Source organism: Equus caballus, chromosome 6 (genome assembly GCF_041296265.1).
Source record: "Equus caballus isolate H_3958 breed thoroughbred chromosome 6, TB-T2T, whole genome shotgun sequence".
Classification (NCBI taxonomy): domain Eukaryota; kingdom Metazoa; phylum Chordata; class Mammalia; order Perissodactyla; family Equidae; genus Equus; species Equus caballus.
In genome coordinates this window covers 37,614,749-37,632,337 of record NC_091689.1, presented here as the reverse complement: position 1 = coordinate 37,632,337, position 17,589 = coordinate 37,614,749, and the positions used below count along the sequence as shown (strand labels likewise).

The 17,589-nt window shown below is 34.1% G+C and overlaps 1 pseudogene; it reads left to right on the top strand.

The window, feature by feature from the left end:
* The first annotated feature begins 14,385 nt into the window (after positions 1-14,385).
* LOC138924531 (olfactory receptor 2AJ1-like) lies at positions 14,386-17,274 on the top strand (annotated as a pseudogene).
* Positions 17,275-17,589: the final 315 nt, after the last annotated feature.

The following is a 17,589-nucleotide window of genomic DNA, read 5'->3' as shown; positions in this document are numbered from 1 at the left end:
TCCTACTATCCAATATATCATGTCTGGCTTTCATAAAAAGTTAGAAAACATGCCAAAAGGAAAGAAAATGCATATTCTGAAGAGAAAAAGCAAGCATTAAAAGTAGATTCAGATATGAAAAGATTTTGGAATTATCACATAAGGAATGTAGAACATCTGTGATTAGTATCTCCAATAGAGAAACCATATGAAATGCAAGAACATGTGATTAATGTAAGCAAAGAGATAGATATGGCAAGAAAGAATCAACATGACTACAAAATCTGAAAATATAGTTTCAAATTAAAAATATTGTAATAGAGAGGCCAGCCCCATGGCCAAGTGGTTAAGTTTGCGAGCTTCACTTTGGTGGCCTGGGGCTTCACTAGTTTGGATCCAAAGCGTGGACATGACACCACTCCTCATCAAGCCATGGTGAGGCAGCATCCCATCTAGCACAGCCAGGAGGACCTACAACTAGGATATACAACTACGTACTAGACGGCTTTGTGGAGAAAGGAAAAAAGAAGTTTGGCAACAGATGTTAGCTCAGGTGCCAATCTTCAAAACAAAATATAATAGAAATAAAGAGAGCCTTTGAGGGGGCACATCAATAGACATAACATGGTTGAGAAAAAAATAAATGAGCTTTAAGATATGTCAAAATTTTTTCCAAAATATAAAGAAAAAGTGGGGGCTGGCCCCGTGGCCGAGTGGTTAAGTTCACACACTCTGCTGCAGGTGGCCCAGTGTTTTCTTGGTTCGGGTCCTGGGCACTGACATGGCACTGCAAACCACGCTGAGGTGGCGTCCCACATGCCAAAGCTGGAAGGACCCACAATGAGAGAATATACAACCATGTACTGGGGGGCTTTGGGGAAAAATTTAAAAAATTAAAAATTTTAATTTTAATTTTTAAAAAAAAATTAAAAAAAGAGTCACTAAAGCAAAAACGAACAAAATTTTTAAAACACAAGAAAAAAACAAGAACTGTAGGATGGTGACAAAAGATAAAGCATATGCATAATTGCAATACCTGGAGAAAAATGAGAGATTACAGCAGAAGAATTCCTTGAAAAAAAGTGGCCAATATCTTTCAAAATTAATAAGAAACGCTATACCACAGACCCAGGAAGCTCAGAGAGCAGAAAGAAGTATAATTAACCAAAAAGTCATCTATGCATATCATATCCCAATGATATAGAACCAAATACAAAGAAAAATTTTGAAACAATCTGATGAAAAAATAATTTATTATTAGAAGAACAGGGATCAAAATTATAGCAGATTTATTTGTCTGAAACGATGCAAGTCAGAAAAGAGGGAAGTGAAATAAAGTGACAAAATTAAAAAAAAAAAACTAGATTTCTACACCAAGTTCTTTATCTCTCAAAACTAGGGAAAGAATTAAAACTTTCTTAGGCAAACAGAAAAGGTAAGAAAGAGGAAGTGGGAATAATGTGTTACAGGTAATCTGTACTGCAAATGAAATGATAAACTGTTATTTGAAGGTTTATATATATACTTGTGAACTATATAGTTTGCTATTAAGTCAACTTAGATTCTTTACAAATCTAAGAAAGCATTATAAAAAATTTTTTAAAGTATGATTCCTTTCTTTAGAGAGGAGATAAAATGTGAACTCATACACCCAACACTGGGGCACATAAATATAGATAAAGCAGATGTTAACAGATCTTAAGGAATACATACACACTGATATAATAATTGTAAGGGAATTCAAGCTCCACTTTCAACAATAGAGAGATCATCCAGGAAAAAAATAAAAAATCAGTAAGATAAACATTGGACTTCAACTACACATTTTACAAGGTGGATCTAATGGATATTTACAGATCATTCCACCAGAAATCAGCAGAATACATAATCCTCTCAAGTACACATGCAAAATTCTTCAGAGTAGATCATATATTAGGCCACAAAAGAATTCTTGACATATCAAAAAAAGGTTGAAATCAGATCAAGAATCTTTTCCTACAAAAACCGTGTAACATTAGAAATGAATTGCAAGAAGAAACCTTGAAATCCACAAATATGTGGAAAATAACATATTTCTGAACAAGAAATGAATCAAAAAGGAAATCAATAGAGAAATTTTAAAAATCTTCATACAGATAAAAATGGAAACATAAAAAACAATAACTTATAAGATGTAGCCAAAAATAACAAGAGGGAATTTTACAGCAATAAATGCATACATTAAGAAAAAAGAAAGATTCAAAAGACAATGTAAATTTAGACCTTAAAGAACTTGAAAGAAAAAAAGAAAAGGAAAGTGCAAAGTTAGAAGCAGAAAGAAAAACAAAGATTGAGAGGAAATAAATTAAAAAGAAGCTAGATAGACAATAGAGAGGATCAATGAAACTATGAACTTTTTCTTGAAAAAGTAAACTAAATTGACAAACCTTTAGCTAGACAAAATCAGAGAGTAAGAGAGAAGATGTAAATAATAAAATCAGGAAAAAAAGGGGAGATATTAGAACTGATACAACAGAACTACAAAGAATCATAAAAGAGTACTGTGGCATTTATATGTCAAAAAATCAGATAGCTTGGACAAAATAGGTAAATTCCTAGAAATATGCAATCTACAAAAACTGAATCATGAAAAAGCAGAAACTCTGAGCAAACCAATACTTACGGAGATTTAATCAGTAATCAAAAACCTTCCAAAACATAAAATCCCATGACCAGATGGTTTTACTGCTGAATTCTACCAAAACATTTAAATGCTAACACCAATGCTTCTCAAAAACTTTCACAATTGTAAAGAGGAGGGAACACTCCCAAAATCACATTACCAGGCCAGCATTACCTTGACACTAAATACAGATAAGGACACTACAGGAGAATAAAATTACAGACCACTATCCCTGATGAATAATAGATGTAAACATTTTCAACAAAATATTGGCAAACTAAATTCAATGGCACATTAAATGGATCCTACGTTATGATCAAGTGGGATTTATAGGTGAGAATCAAGGATTGCTCAACATATGCAAATCAATACATGTGATACTTCATATTCATAGAGTGAAAGATAGAAATCATATAATCATCTCAAAAGATGGAAGTAAAGCATTTAAAAATATACCACATCCTTGCATAATAAAAACTCTCAATAATGCTGGTACAGAAGAAAAGCACCTCAACATAATAAAGGCCATATTCAACAAATTCACAGCTAACTTTGTACTCCATTGTGAAAAGTTCAAAGCTTTTCCTCTAAAATCAGGAACAAAACAAGCAAGCCCACTCTCTCTGCTCTTATTCAACATAGCACTGAGGTGCTAACCAGAGCATCTAGGCTAGACAAAAAAATTAAAGGCGTTCAGTTTGGAAAGGAAGAAGTAAAGTTGTAATTTTCAGATGTTATGATGTTATGTAGAAAACCCTAAAGACTCAACAAAAAAATCATAGGAAATGATCAACAAATTCAGTAAAATCACAGGGTATAAAATCAGCATACAGAAATCAATTGTGTATCTGTACACAAACAATGAAACATCAGAAAAATAGAGGAAACAATCTGATTCACAATAGCATCAAAACATAAAATATTTCTAAATAAATTTAAAAAGGAGATCTTGTCCCTACACTGAAAACAATACTTTGTGAAAGAATTTGAGAAAGTAATATCACATGGAAAAATATCCCCTGTATGTGGATTAGAAGAATGAATATTGTTAAAGTCCATACTACCCAAAGACCCTCTAGATTCAATGCAATTTCTATCAAAATTCTGTTGTTAATTTTACTGAAATATAAAAACAAACAAAATTTGTATGGAACAACAAAAATTACCCTGAACAGCTAAAGCACTCCCAAGAAAAAAAGAACAAAACTGGAGGCATCACACTTTATGTTTTTAAACAATGCTCCAACATCCAGTATAGTACCAGAATAAAAATATACACTTAGACCAATGGAACAGATTGGAGAGTGCAAAAGTAAACACCAGCACATGCAATCAACTAACATTTGACAAGGGGGCCAAGAATATGCAATTGGGAAAGGATAGTCTTTCTAAATAAAGGTGTTGGGAGAACTGGATAACCACATACATAAGAATAAAATTGGATCCTTATCTTATACCCTTTACAAAAATTAACTCAAAATGGATTAAAGAGTTAAAATAAAACCTGATACCAGAAAACTACTGGATGAAAACCTATGGAAGATATTCCTTTATATTGGTGCTGTCAATGAATCTTTTTGTATGTGACACCAAAATCATAAGCAATAAAGGACAAATGAATGAGAGAGTACAGCAAAGTAAAAAGCCTCTGCACAGCAAAAGAAATAATCAAAATTAAAAGAACACAAATATAAAGGAATAAAATATTTTGCAAATCAATATCAAAACATATAAAGAACTCGTAAAATTCAATAGTAAAAAAAATCCATTAAAAATGGACAGAGTAACTGAGGAGTCATTTTTCTAAAGAAGATATACAAATTGCCAAAGTTATCTAAGAATGTTCTGACATCACTGATCCTTAGGGAAAATCAAATCAAGAACACAATGAGATATCACCCCACACTTGTTAGAATGGCTGTCATCAAAAAGACAAGAGAGAAGTATTGATGAAGATACGGAGAAAAGAAAATTTTGTGAACTGCCAATGGAAATGTAAATTGGTACAGCCACTATGGAAAAAAATATGGAACTTCCTCAAAAATTAAAACTAGAACTACCATGTGATCGAGAAATCCTACCTTTGGGTGAATATCTAAAGGAAATGAAAACAGGATCTCAAAGGGACATCTGAACACCCATCTTCATTACAGTATTATTCCCAATTGCAAGATATGGCTGCAATCTAAGTGTATTTGTAACAGATCAACTGATGAGAAAAATGTGATATATAAATATAGATTAACTTTGAGTATTATGCAAAGTAAAATAAGTGAGACAAGTAATGTATGATATCACTTATATGTGGTATATAAAAAAGCCAAATGCATGGAAACTGAGGGTAGAGTGGTGGTTACCAATGGCTGAAAGTTGCAGAAATAGGGAGATGTTCATGAAGTGATTCAAATTTACATTGAAAAGATAAATAATCTCTGTGTATCTGATGTATAGCACGGTGATTGTAGTTAATAATAATGTATTATATATTGAAAACAATAAGTGTAAAACAAGGAGAAGAAAATAAATAAATAATAGAGGAGAATCAATAACATTGAATATGTAAAAGAAATTGAAAATAATCCACAAAATCAAAACTAGTTTTTGGAAAAGATCTATAAAAAATATAAATCTTTAGCTTGCTAACCAAGAAGGAAAAAGTTGAGAAGTCACACATTACCAGTAGGAAAAATTAAAAGGGACCACTACTTCAGACTCCATGGAGATTAAAAGGGTAATAAAGGCACACTACGAAGTGCTTTGAGGCCTACAAATTGAAGAAGAGAAGAAATGGACAAAATCCTGACAGTCTTCCTAAAACTCACACAGGAAAAGAAAAGATTATCTCTAAAGACATGAATAAATCTTAAATGCATATTGTGAAGTGAAATAATGCAATCTGAGAAGGTTACCTCTTGTATCATTCGATTTTATGATATCCTTGAAAAGAGAAATCCATAGAGAACGTGGGAAGATCAGAGATTGCCCCGGAGGAGGTGGGAGGAGGAATGGGTTGATTATGACAAGAATAAGAGAATATTTAAGGTGGTAAATCTTCTCTTATTGAAATGGTGACTACAAGACACTATGCACGTATCAAAAACCCACAGAACTTTAAAGATCAGAGTGAACCTTAGTGCATGCGAATTTTAAATGTTATTTAAGATGTGAGTATATACAAGAAGAAATGTAACCTGTGACAAGAGAATCTAATTGAATGTCAAATTTATGAAATAACTTTCCTGAATGTCATGGAGGGTAAGGTGCTGAGCCAAGTAACTGGAAATGAGTGGAATCCATAAGGTTAAAGGCAAAAGGAACTGCACATATATACTCTACCCTAGTGATAAAGTTGTGACCTACAGTTACAGGTTAACAATTCTGGTCGTGCTCCACATCAATACTGGAAGTGAACATTAGAGTGAAGAGATGGCAGATGTTGGAGCTATGTTTCCTCATGTTACTCTGGAATTTTACAGATAAGCAAGGGGAATAGGCTAGAATGATCCATATGGTAATAAATTAGAGCTGGATAGTAATATAATCCTTGCAAACTCTTTTTTAGCAGAATATATGTACACATTGTTACATTGAAAGCATTTGTAGATGAGTTTACAAACACCTGTTAGCATGAAAATATGTATTTACTTCCCTCTGTCAGTTGAGAAGCCATGACACCCCACAGTGTCAACGAGCACACCCAATGCCTGGATCTTGGGTTCTACCACCATGGTTTAATGAAAGAAACCAGAGATCCTAGAAGAAATAGCTGATTCTATGATTGAGTCTTGAAATATTCAGGTAGACTTGGAGGACCTTGTAATTTCAGAAATTAAGAAATTGTTCAAAAAATATCATTTGGTGACATGTCAAAGGGACACAGCGGTCAACTAAAAATATTTCCCAATCGTCAAGGTTAGAACAAAAAAAATAGAATTGGAACATAATCCAAAGTATAAAATAAATAGCTGTGAGTTCTACCATATATATCTATATATGATTTAATAAGAAAATAAATGGGAGGGGGAAGGAAAAAATTCTCATGCTGAAGAATCACAAATAATATTTGTATACTTCACACTCAATCAAGAGAAGTATAAATCCTCATTCCTTAAACTTGGCCTGTAAGTAGTGATTACATCCCAAACAACACAGTATGGAAAAAGAGGGGAAAAAAAGTGGAGCTTTACAGTGGGGAAATCTGACAAGATGCTGCTTCATCTTATGCTCAAGGTCAACATCAACAGTGGTAAATCGTGCTGATACCCTTGAAACTATGTAGAGAGAACGACACTTTCCATGTGGTCTTCCTCCCCCAAAAATAGTCTAATAATGAGAAAAAACATCAGACAAATTGTAATAAAAGAGCACATCACAAAATATCTTACAAAGACTCAACGACATCAAAACCATAAAAACCAGAGAAATTTGAGGAAGAGTCAGAGCCAAAAGGAGACTAAGGAGACACTACAACCAAAAATAATGAAGGACCATAGATGGGATCCTGGAGCAGCAAAAGGACATCTATTAACAACTAAGGAAATCAGAATAAAGGATGGACTTTTGCTAATAAGAATATATCAACATTGGTTTATCAATTGTAGCAAACCTACCAACAAATTTAAGATAGTAATGATAAAGAAAAGTGGGTGAAGTGTATGCGGGAATTCTTTGTACTCTTTTCTCCATTTTTATCTAAATTTAAAGTGATTCTATGAAATAAAGATTATTTAAAAGAAAAATAATTTTTCTTGAGTTGAACTTTCTCCATTTGCTAAAATGACAATGTAGATTATTTAGTTTCATGAAGTGATGCAAAGATTAACATTCTAATATAATAGATTTACTATCTAGTTTTGGTCTATGTTAATATAGATTAATTTTCAAGGAAAATTTATGCTATGTGTTCAATTAAGTTTTAAATCTCAAATAGTTGTGGTCACATTACTTGGATATTTGAAAAGCATACTTATTGTTATTTTTCTCTTTGGTCTTCATCATTACGGACACAATTGTTCATTCCACTTTTCCCTGTAAGAATGGTATATTCATTACAAATTGGAGGAAATATACAATAACCTTTATGAATGATCTCCTTGAAAAGAAAATAAAAAATAAGTGAGCCAATTATTTTGTACTAAGCTCCTAAACTCTTAGGGAAATTTTTAAAAAATATATACATAAACAATACCAAAACTACACAGTTACATTCTATTTTTAAAAATTTTGCTTTTTGCTTTTCACAGATATCATTATCAAACAACTGTAGCAGCCCTGAAGATAAGCTGATTGAAATATATTTTCTCTATCTAATGTACAGCATAATGACTACAGTTAAAATTACTCTGTTATATATTTGAAAGTTGCACCATAACAATGACAAAATGTTAATTATGTGAGGTCAAGTATATGTTAACTAATTTTATTGTGGTAAGCATTTGGAAATATATACATGTATTAAATTATACGCCTTAAACTTACCCAGTATTATAATGTCAGTTTTATCCCAAAAAAAATTGGTAAAAGAAAAAAAACAGAACTAAACCTGAATAAACAATAACCAGGTACTATAGTTGAGATATAAAATTAACCATCACAGGGATGTACAACAGGTAAGATGTAATCTCTGCTGCTTAGTGGCCATGCTGTTTTGGCAGACCACATACAAAATAGAGGACGATTGGCACAATCTTCCTCACCAAAAATAAAATCCAAGTAAATTGATACTTAAGTATACAACTGGAGTAGAAGCAATGAAAATGTCCATAAATGGAATGAATTAATAAGTAAAAATTAGTATATGCATACAAGGGAATATTAGCGTTAAAATGGAAGGAAAATTCTGAGACGTGTTACAGCATGGACGAACATCGAGGAAATGTTGAAGTTATGTCAAGTGAAATAGGTTGTGTGAAATAAGTTGGTCCATTTATCTGAGTTTCTTAGAGTACTCAAATGACAGAGACAGAAGGAAGAATGGTGGTTTCCAGGGGCTGAGGGAAGGAAGAGTGAGGAGTTATTGTTTAATGGGTACAGAGCTTCAGATTGAAAGGACAGAAAGAGTTGTGGTCATTAATATTGCTGATGATTGCACAATAATGTGAAAATATTTAATACCACTGTACTGACAGTACACTTAAAATGTATAAAGTGGTTGCAAAAATTAATTTAAGAAATTTGTCCAACATCTTACAGTTACTAAATTACCTATTGATTTTAGACAGGTTTAAAGTTCTATGAAACTTGAACAATGAGCGATGGAAATAATGGAAAGCAAGAAGAGCTCAAGCCAAAGAAATGAATTAGAAGGATTTTGAGATCCTTCAGGAAAGTGATACTGAGGGCCGTCCTTAGAGGTTTCATACAGTTTCTAAGGGTGTGGACAGCATGTTAGAGATGTGAGGGAGGGCAGACCACAACGTTTTGGCAAATGTCAAATACTTTTGACAAAGAGGGAGTGTACTTCTACAATGTTTAACTTTAAAACAACCAAGTAAAACATTCAAGTAGAGTTCAGGTCAGTTTTAATGGTAGGATTGGGCACTCCTCTTTCCCACAATGCACATAAGAAGGATACACATAGCCATCTTTTCCCTTCCTAAAGAAAAGAATGTTACTGAATGGACTGTGGATGTTGGGGAAATAGGTAAAAATTAATGAGGAAAATGATGTTTACTTTAGACCATGAGTTCTAAGGTCACAACCTTAGGGCCTGAAGCTTTGGTAAAGCCAGATAACCTTGGGAATGTTTCCTAATCTCTGTGAGAACCAGACAGCCCCCTGATGATTAAAGAAAATAGTTACCGTAAGATGCTAATAAAGGCAAGACACTTAAAATCTCTCCTGATATGTAAAAATGCTTCATAAGGCTTAGCTGTCATAGAAAACAAGTAAATTATTGGAATGACTTTTGCTACATTCTTTTACATATGCAGTTTTTTTGGTGATCATTTAATTGACTCATAAATCTATCAAAAATGAAAAGAAGAGAATCTCTAAGATATGTAATTCTATCTTTTTTATCTGCTTCTCTGTAATGTGCAGTCTGTAGAATAATTAGCTTCATCCATCGACTGAAAATACCCAGGAGAGCTGACGTTGCAGCAAGTGAGGTCCACTAAGTGGCATTCCCTGGAGTTTCCATCTAGTGTCAGAGGAATGTCATAAACAAAATCTTTGACAGATGGTGCATTCTCAGGTCCTGAAGAGTGGAAATAAAATATGCTATGTAAAGAGGGAATGATGGAAAAGGAGTCAGAGAAGGAAGTTTCTTTTGCTCAATAAAAGTTTAATCTCACTTTGTTTAGTCAATGTTGATAGAGACTATCTCTTCTCTCCTTGACACCAGGACTCTTTCATTGCACCCTGAAGAATACCTGACCTGTCTCAGTGCCCACACCTGCCTCTACACAAGAGATTACTGTCTGTTACCTTCACTTCCTTCTCTGGATTTCCCCTGGAGACATGGTTCCCCATGTCTTCTTATCAAAGAGTGGGTCATTTCTCTCTGAGAAGCCAGAATCTGCACAACTTCAAAGTGGTAACTGCCCTCCATATTTCTCCTTGCTCCTCCAAAACCATATGTGCCCCTTCTCTCTGTAAGTCTTCAGATAATTTGCTCTGACTACCTGGACTGAGGCATCACTCCATACCTCTCAGTCACTCTGGAGAAATTGACGACAGTTTTTCCCCCATCACAGAGAAATTTCCTGCTTCTTCCCATTCTAGATCATTTTTTTTGAACAATTTTGGTGAGCTATTTCTCATTAACGACTCCACATTTTCGTGATGAATAAGACATTACCCTGTGCCTCACAGCTTCCTTCTCTAGACTACCTGGAGTTTGTTCCCTATCCAGTTCTTGCAAGGAAGAATGCAGGACCACACATCTTCATTTGCAGATGTTAACTAGCAGGTTGAAAGATTAAGAAGGGGGCGGCTCCAGTTCCACTCCTCTTCTGTTTTCTTTGTTCAAGGTTTTGTCAGTTGGCCACATTCCACTGGCTTCAAGGAGAGCTGAGAAGTGTATGAAACCATATAAGTGGTGCTGAGCCCATACAAGTCTGTTCACTTGAAAGAGGAGGATAGAAGGGATGCTTTAGAGCTGCCACAGCCACACAAGGTACGTACCTCCATAGAGGGAATACCAAAGAAAAGCACTGACATAGATAGAACAGGTATCAGATGGTGATTTGTGGATGGTAAAAAGCAGAGATAAAGAGAATTGGGAAGGTTTTCTGATTTCTGGCTTGGGCAATTGTACATGGTGGTACCATTCACTATTTTGGGGGACTTACTTGAGTAGTTCAGTGTTGGGAATGATGAATTTGATGTCACTCTGAGGCATAAATTACAGGATTATCTTAAATTGAAGTGGTAGCAACAAAGGCTAGACATAAAACCACTGTGCAATAATTTTTTGGGTATGATGCAGTGCCCTTAAAAGTCAGAAGGGAAAAACACGGTTAATGAAAAGATCAAAAGGCTAGCAAAAAATGCAGTTGTGTGCAGCTCAGCCAATTGCTTTCAGAATAAGGAGCATTGCTTTGCTCTCTCACCCATCTGTGTGTGTATATTGGTAATGTGCCCAATCACATATTCTTATTCAACATGCTGAGCTGCTTACTCCACCAAAGAGCCTTATGCACCTATTTTATTTTACCAAAAAGCGAGTACAATTATATTTCTGATTCACCACATTAAATGCACTTCACTCAGTTGTATTCTGTCATATCCTGGATCTTTCTTGTGCTCTCTCTTTCTCTGTGTCTCTTTCTGTCTCCCATTATCTCTTTCTATCTCTCTGTCTCTCTAGTATAGAATAGTTTAAACACATACTTAAAACTTGAAAAAAAATAGTGGTATAGTAATAACAGATATACTAATAGAGTAAAAATAGAAACAATAATAATAATCAGAAAACAATAATAATCACTGTTTCTGAGTGCTTCCCATGTGCTAGGCTCTGTTCTATGTGTCTTTGCATGTGTGTGTGCATGTACATGTATGCATGTGGGTTTATGTGCATGTGTCTTTAATGTGTCTTAAGTAATATTCAAAAAATACCTCTGAAGCAGGACCTGTTATCTTTCTTACTTGATAGAAATTCATTTCAGATATAGTTTCATGTCTGATTAGTGTTTTGTATACAGATAGGACAAAAAACGAAATGTATTCAGAATACTGTATTTGCATTGTTTTCTTGCTTATGTCTTTTCAATTCATTAGGAAAGTTTTAATGTATATTGCTACTTTTTAAATATAATTGTGTTCACAGCACACTCATTTCTAGGTTAGTTAATATCTATCCCACACATCAATTATACTCATATTCCTTATCAACTCCTTTATATGTCATATATTATTTCCTGTATATTTAGGAAAATTAAGTTAACCTCTGCCTCTCCCATGAAATTCCATTGCATTTGAGTCAATTATCAATTAAAAACAATTACTTTGAATCAATTGCTAACCTACCCAGTAAGTCTGATATTCAAAATTTTTATTACAGATCTTACATTATATCAAGTAGATAACTTATATTTCAGATGTTTTATAAAACTTCAAAAAATAAAAATGGTGTCATTTGTGTAAAATATAAGTACACATATCAGATTTAATGTTCTCTGGGATTTTCATACAAATACTTTTCAAAGTAAATATTTTTCATTAAGAATTGATTTGATGTTTTTTCTCTTTTATTTGTCACAGTCAAAACTTAATATAAAGACATAACATAGGAGCATATCAGTAATTGTTTATTCTATTAATGTGTACCCTTACCAATATTAGTAAATGGTTCACCTCTAGTTAAATCTAAATTTCAAAAAATTCTGAATTCATTAGTGTAAAGAGATATCTGGGACAGATGCAAAATAATATATTTCAATCTAGTTAAGTCAGAATTAATGCATGAGTGCATTGCAATTATTGACTAATTGATACATTAGGACTATTTTTTTTAGGGAAGAAAAGATTGGAATATGACTACAGCTGGAAAACAATTTCAAGCAGGGGTGAAATCAATGGACCATTTGAATAATAACCAGCTAAAAAGAGTGTGGTTCACTAATTGGAATAAACCTATGAAGTCCTAATGAGTTTAATAAGCAAAACTTAACAATTTGGCTACTTGTGCAAACTAGCTGGATTGCTGGTGAAATTAATTTAGGGCCTCACATAGCCTATCCATGAATGAAATCTTTTTTGATATGGGTGTACATCTTAGCACACACATTTTATTCAGAAGCGGTTATTGCTTGAATGAGGTGGGATATGCCTAGAAAACATAGTTATGGACTATTATTTTATTTACATTAAATTTTCTTAATATGAAATGGTCTACATGATTTATTACAATGTTACTCTGTTTCATTCTCTTAACCACAGTCTAAGTTGCTGTAAAATAAAGTGGCAATTTTAGGCTAAAAAAAGTTCATGTAGAAAATAATTAGTGAACAAAGGTTAATTTTTGCACTGAAGTGACTGACTGAAATCATTCATTTCTTCTTTCAAGTGGTAAACACTTTGCATATATATACTTTTCTTCCTTTTTTTCTGAGGAAGCTTGGCCCTGAGCTAACATCCGTGCCCACCTTCCTCTACTTTATATGTGGGACACCTGACATAGTATGGCTTGATAAGCGTGCATAGGTCCACACCTGGGATCCGAACTGGCAAACCCTGGGCTGCTGAAGCAGAGTGCGTGAACTTAACTGCTATGCCACTGGGCGGGCCCAATACTTTGCATATATATAAAGACACAAAATCTTAAATTACACAGTAAAAGTTTCTTTGAAAGAATCTTACATGCAAAAAACTCTTGGCTTTTATTCATATTGAAGGATAGATCATAGACACCAAATTTGCAGAAATAATTATAAAGCAAATATTGAAGTAACCACTATTCATGTAAAAATGATATTGTTAGCATCTATGATTCCTCAGAAAGAATTAATAAAATATAGTTTAATTTCCATAAGTTAATAAAACTGACAAAAATATTCTTATGACTATTGATTTTGAATGAATTAAATATTTCTTTTTTTAGATGTAAAATATAAGAGATGTTTCAAGTTATCAATATAAAGTTAAATTGATTTACAGTGCTTCATTATTATTATTTTTTGAATAGACTTAGAAACAATACATTCCATTTTCTTTAAGTTTTATCCAAATGAATATTGTGTGAGAAAATAAAGTTCCGTGGCCCATTTATTTATTCCTGCATTTCGCAAATATTATTGCCAGCCATTGTTCCAGGTATTTGTTTTTTTGCAGTGAACAAAATAAAGATCCGCCATCATCAAGATTAAATTCTGGTGAGTGAGATGACAATAAAGGAAAAATATAGTTCATAACTTTATTATTAAATATGCTGAAAGGTTAAAAGTGCTTTGCAAAAGGTAAAATGAGCACAGTAAGGAGGGCCAGGAAAGTGGTGTTGTTAGTGGGAGCGTCGTGATTATAAACAGTGTATTCAGGGGTAGAGCTCTTGAAGAAGGTGACATTTGGGAAAAGACTGGACTTCAGAGAAGAATATGGAATCAAGAGTTTCTGACTCTACATAGAGCTGGTGCCCACTCAATATTATGATTATTATCACCTGATTCAAACAAATAAATGCCCATCTTCTTGAACATGCACACTTTGAAAGCTGGTTGGGAGTCCTTAGACTTTCATGGCAAATTATGCATCACTGGCTCTCTTTTATTATGCAGATATATGGAAATAAGCTTGAGGCTTCCTATACTTTTTATTCCTTTGCTCTTATTTATTTATATTTTTATTTTTTTAGGTAATGAGAAAATTTATGATGGGACTTGAGAATCACACTTACAGCAGCAACTTCATTTTGATGGGACTATTCTTTTCTTCCAAAACAAATCTGCTTTTCTTTTCCATTATATTGATTATTTTTATTATGACTGCAGCACAAAATACAGTCATGATTCTCCTTATCCACAGAGACCCACGGCTTCATACTCCAATGTATTTCCTGCTCAGCCATCTCTCATATGGATATCTTGCATATTTCCAATATCATTCCCAAAATGGTCACTAACTTTATGTTATGCAGCAGAACTATTTCTTTTGCTGCTTGTGGCTTCCAGATATTTCTATCCATCACCCTCTTGGGTGGTGAGTGCCTTCTCCTGGCAGCAATGTCCTATGATTGCTATGTAGCCATCTGTCACCCACTGCGCTATCCCATTCTTATGAATGACTATGTCAGCATTCTCATGGCTACAGGGTCCTGGCTTGTCGGGACTGTCAACTCCATAGTTCACACAGCTTACACACTCCATCTTCCTTTCTGTGGCTCAAGAGCTATTGATCACTTTTTCTGTGAAGTCCCTGCAATGTTGAAATTGTCCTGTGTGGACACAACACACTATGAACGAGGAGTTTATGTAAGTGGCATCATTTTTCTGCTCATCCCTTTTCCCCTAATCTTTGCTTCTTATGTCCGAGTTCTCCTTACTGTCCACCAAATGAAATCATCTGAAGCACAGAAAAAGCTGTTTTCCACCTGCTTTTTCCACATGATTGTGGTCATAATGTACTACGGGCCATTTATTTTCACATGTATGGGACCTAAGTCATACCACACTCCAGGCCAGGATAAATTCCTGGCCATATTCTATACCATCATCACTCCCACACTCAACCCAATTATCTACAGCTTTAGGAATAAAGATGTTTTGGGAGCAATGAAAAATATGCTTAAGGGGCTGGCCTGGTGGCTGAGTGGTTAAGTTCACGCACTCTGCTGCAGGCTGCCTAGTGTTTCATCAGTTGGAATCCTGGGCATGGACATGGCACTGCTCATCAAACCACACTGAGGCAGTGTCCCACATGCAACAACTAGAACGACCCACAATGAAGAATATACAACTATGTACTGTGGTCTTTGGGGAGAAAATGGAAAAAAATAAAAAAAAAATCTTTAAAAAAATATGCTTAAAAACAACTTTATGCATAAAAATAGAAAAAAATGCTTGATCTGTGTGTTTTATGTATTTCTATATTCAATACCTAGAAGACATCCATCATTAGTTTCTCCTGAGAAGAAAATTAAAGTCTCCATCTCTCTAAGTATGGAAAGAAGTGGATATTTCCAAACTTTTGATAAAGTTTTCACATGCAATTGTTTTGTAAATACATCCCTCAGAGGATGTGCTGTTCCCTCTGAGATCCTAGTTACAATCACCCAAGATTCTTATACAAGGTAATTGATGACCAATGTCTTCCAGCTTATTCCCACCAAAATTAGAAAAATTTGTAAGAATTGTTTTTTTAATACAGCTAGGCAGAGGTTATACAATAAATGTATTTCCATAAAATTATCTCTAATTTTGTGAAATGTAGTAAAATTATACTTAAATATGACCAAGAGCTGGGCAGGTATCTAGGATGTCAATGTAACTGGCTATAATAATATGAATATAATTATTTTATAATGGAGAGAATACTGTATTCATCAGGATATCTACCATGAAGAATACTGAATGCAGAACTAAAATGTCACTTGTCATGTTGTGTAGGTAAGTAGTGGTGTAAAGTCAGAGAGGAGGGGTCGCCCATGGGAGTCAACATAAGAAACAAGGTTTTAATTAACTTTTGACTTTGTTGCATTCTTGTTTGCATTGTTTCCTTTTATATTTTAGTGAAATGGGAATATGAGATCAGAGATAAATTTTCTTTAATAAAATGAATTTTGTACCTTAGTAACTGTCTTTCTATATATTTAGCCCACTGTAGTTACTATTTTTTTCTTTAAATAAAGATTGAATATGTAAAATGAGGAGTTGAGAGTTTCTATCCTATTAGCTTGCCTAGGATATTTTCATAACTCTTAAATTGAGTCATCTCCAAGGTCTACACTTAGTTTTTTCATTATACATAGTGTTGATTCCTAATGTCTGCTTACTCCACACCCTTTTCCTCTTCTCCCTAGTGACCCATGACAAGATTAGATGCCCTTCCCCTTGAACAGAATGTAACCATGAGTATGTCTGTAACTATATCATGATGATATAATTCTCTAACTTTCTCATGGTGGATTTCTTGAGAAAGGGACTAGGTATACATCCTTGTATTTCATATCTTATAATATTTCCATCAGGAATTATATGTGAGGACTACCATCAATATGATTTAATTTTCCATTTAAAATTTGGTGTTTGGATTCCAAAAAGAGTATTCCATCCAAACCTGACATTCAATCATTTCATCAATGATGAAGTTTTCATTCTGAGGATGTAGTTATAAGATGGGTTACAGGAAATTTAAAATAATATATTCATAACTAAAGAATAGTACATACTATCTTTGCAGAAAATGAAAGTAAAACATATTTACTAATTTGATAGGAGTGTACTGATACATTTTATATACCAGTAAGTGCAAGATAGAATAAGAACTTTTATCTTCTCCATGAACTCTAACTTATATCACCTTCACTCACCATTTTTAAGAACTCTAACAAGGGATGGACATGAATTCATAAAAATTGTGACAAAGGTTATTCCTGACCTTAGGACATTCCACAAGACCAACTTGCAACTATCCACAGAGGAGAAAATATTGTGAGGACTCCAGAACATGAAGGTGGAGATGAAGCACCACCCTGAACCACAGAGATGAAAAAAGATGACATTAGAAGAGTAGGATGAAAGTCTACACTCCAACCACTTTGTCCCTTCCCCCAGGCCGGTATGGCATCACACTGAGAGGACCCTTCTGGGCATATGATTTCCTCAGTAGGAAAAAGAAAACCCAAAGTAGACATGTATTCTCCCCCACTATCGTGGGTCTCTTATCAGCAGGCCCATTCCACCCTATCTCATGAAGATCATGGAGGCAATCTGCAGGGTTTGACCACTGGATATCAGCTTGCGATGGAGAAGGGAAGTGATGCATCAGGTAGCACTTGGATCTTGGCAAAC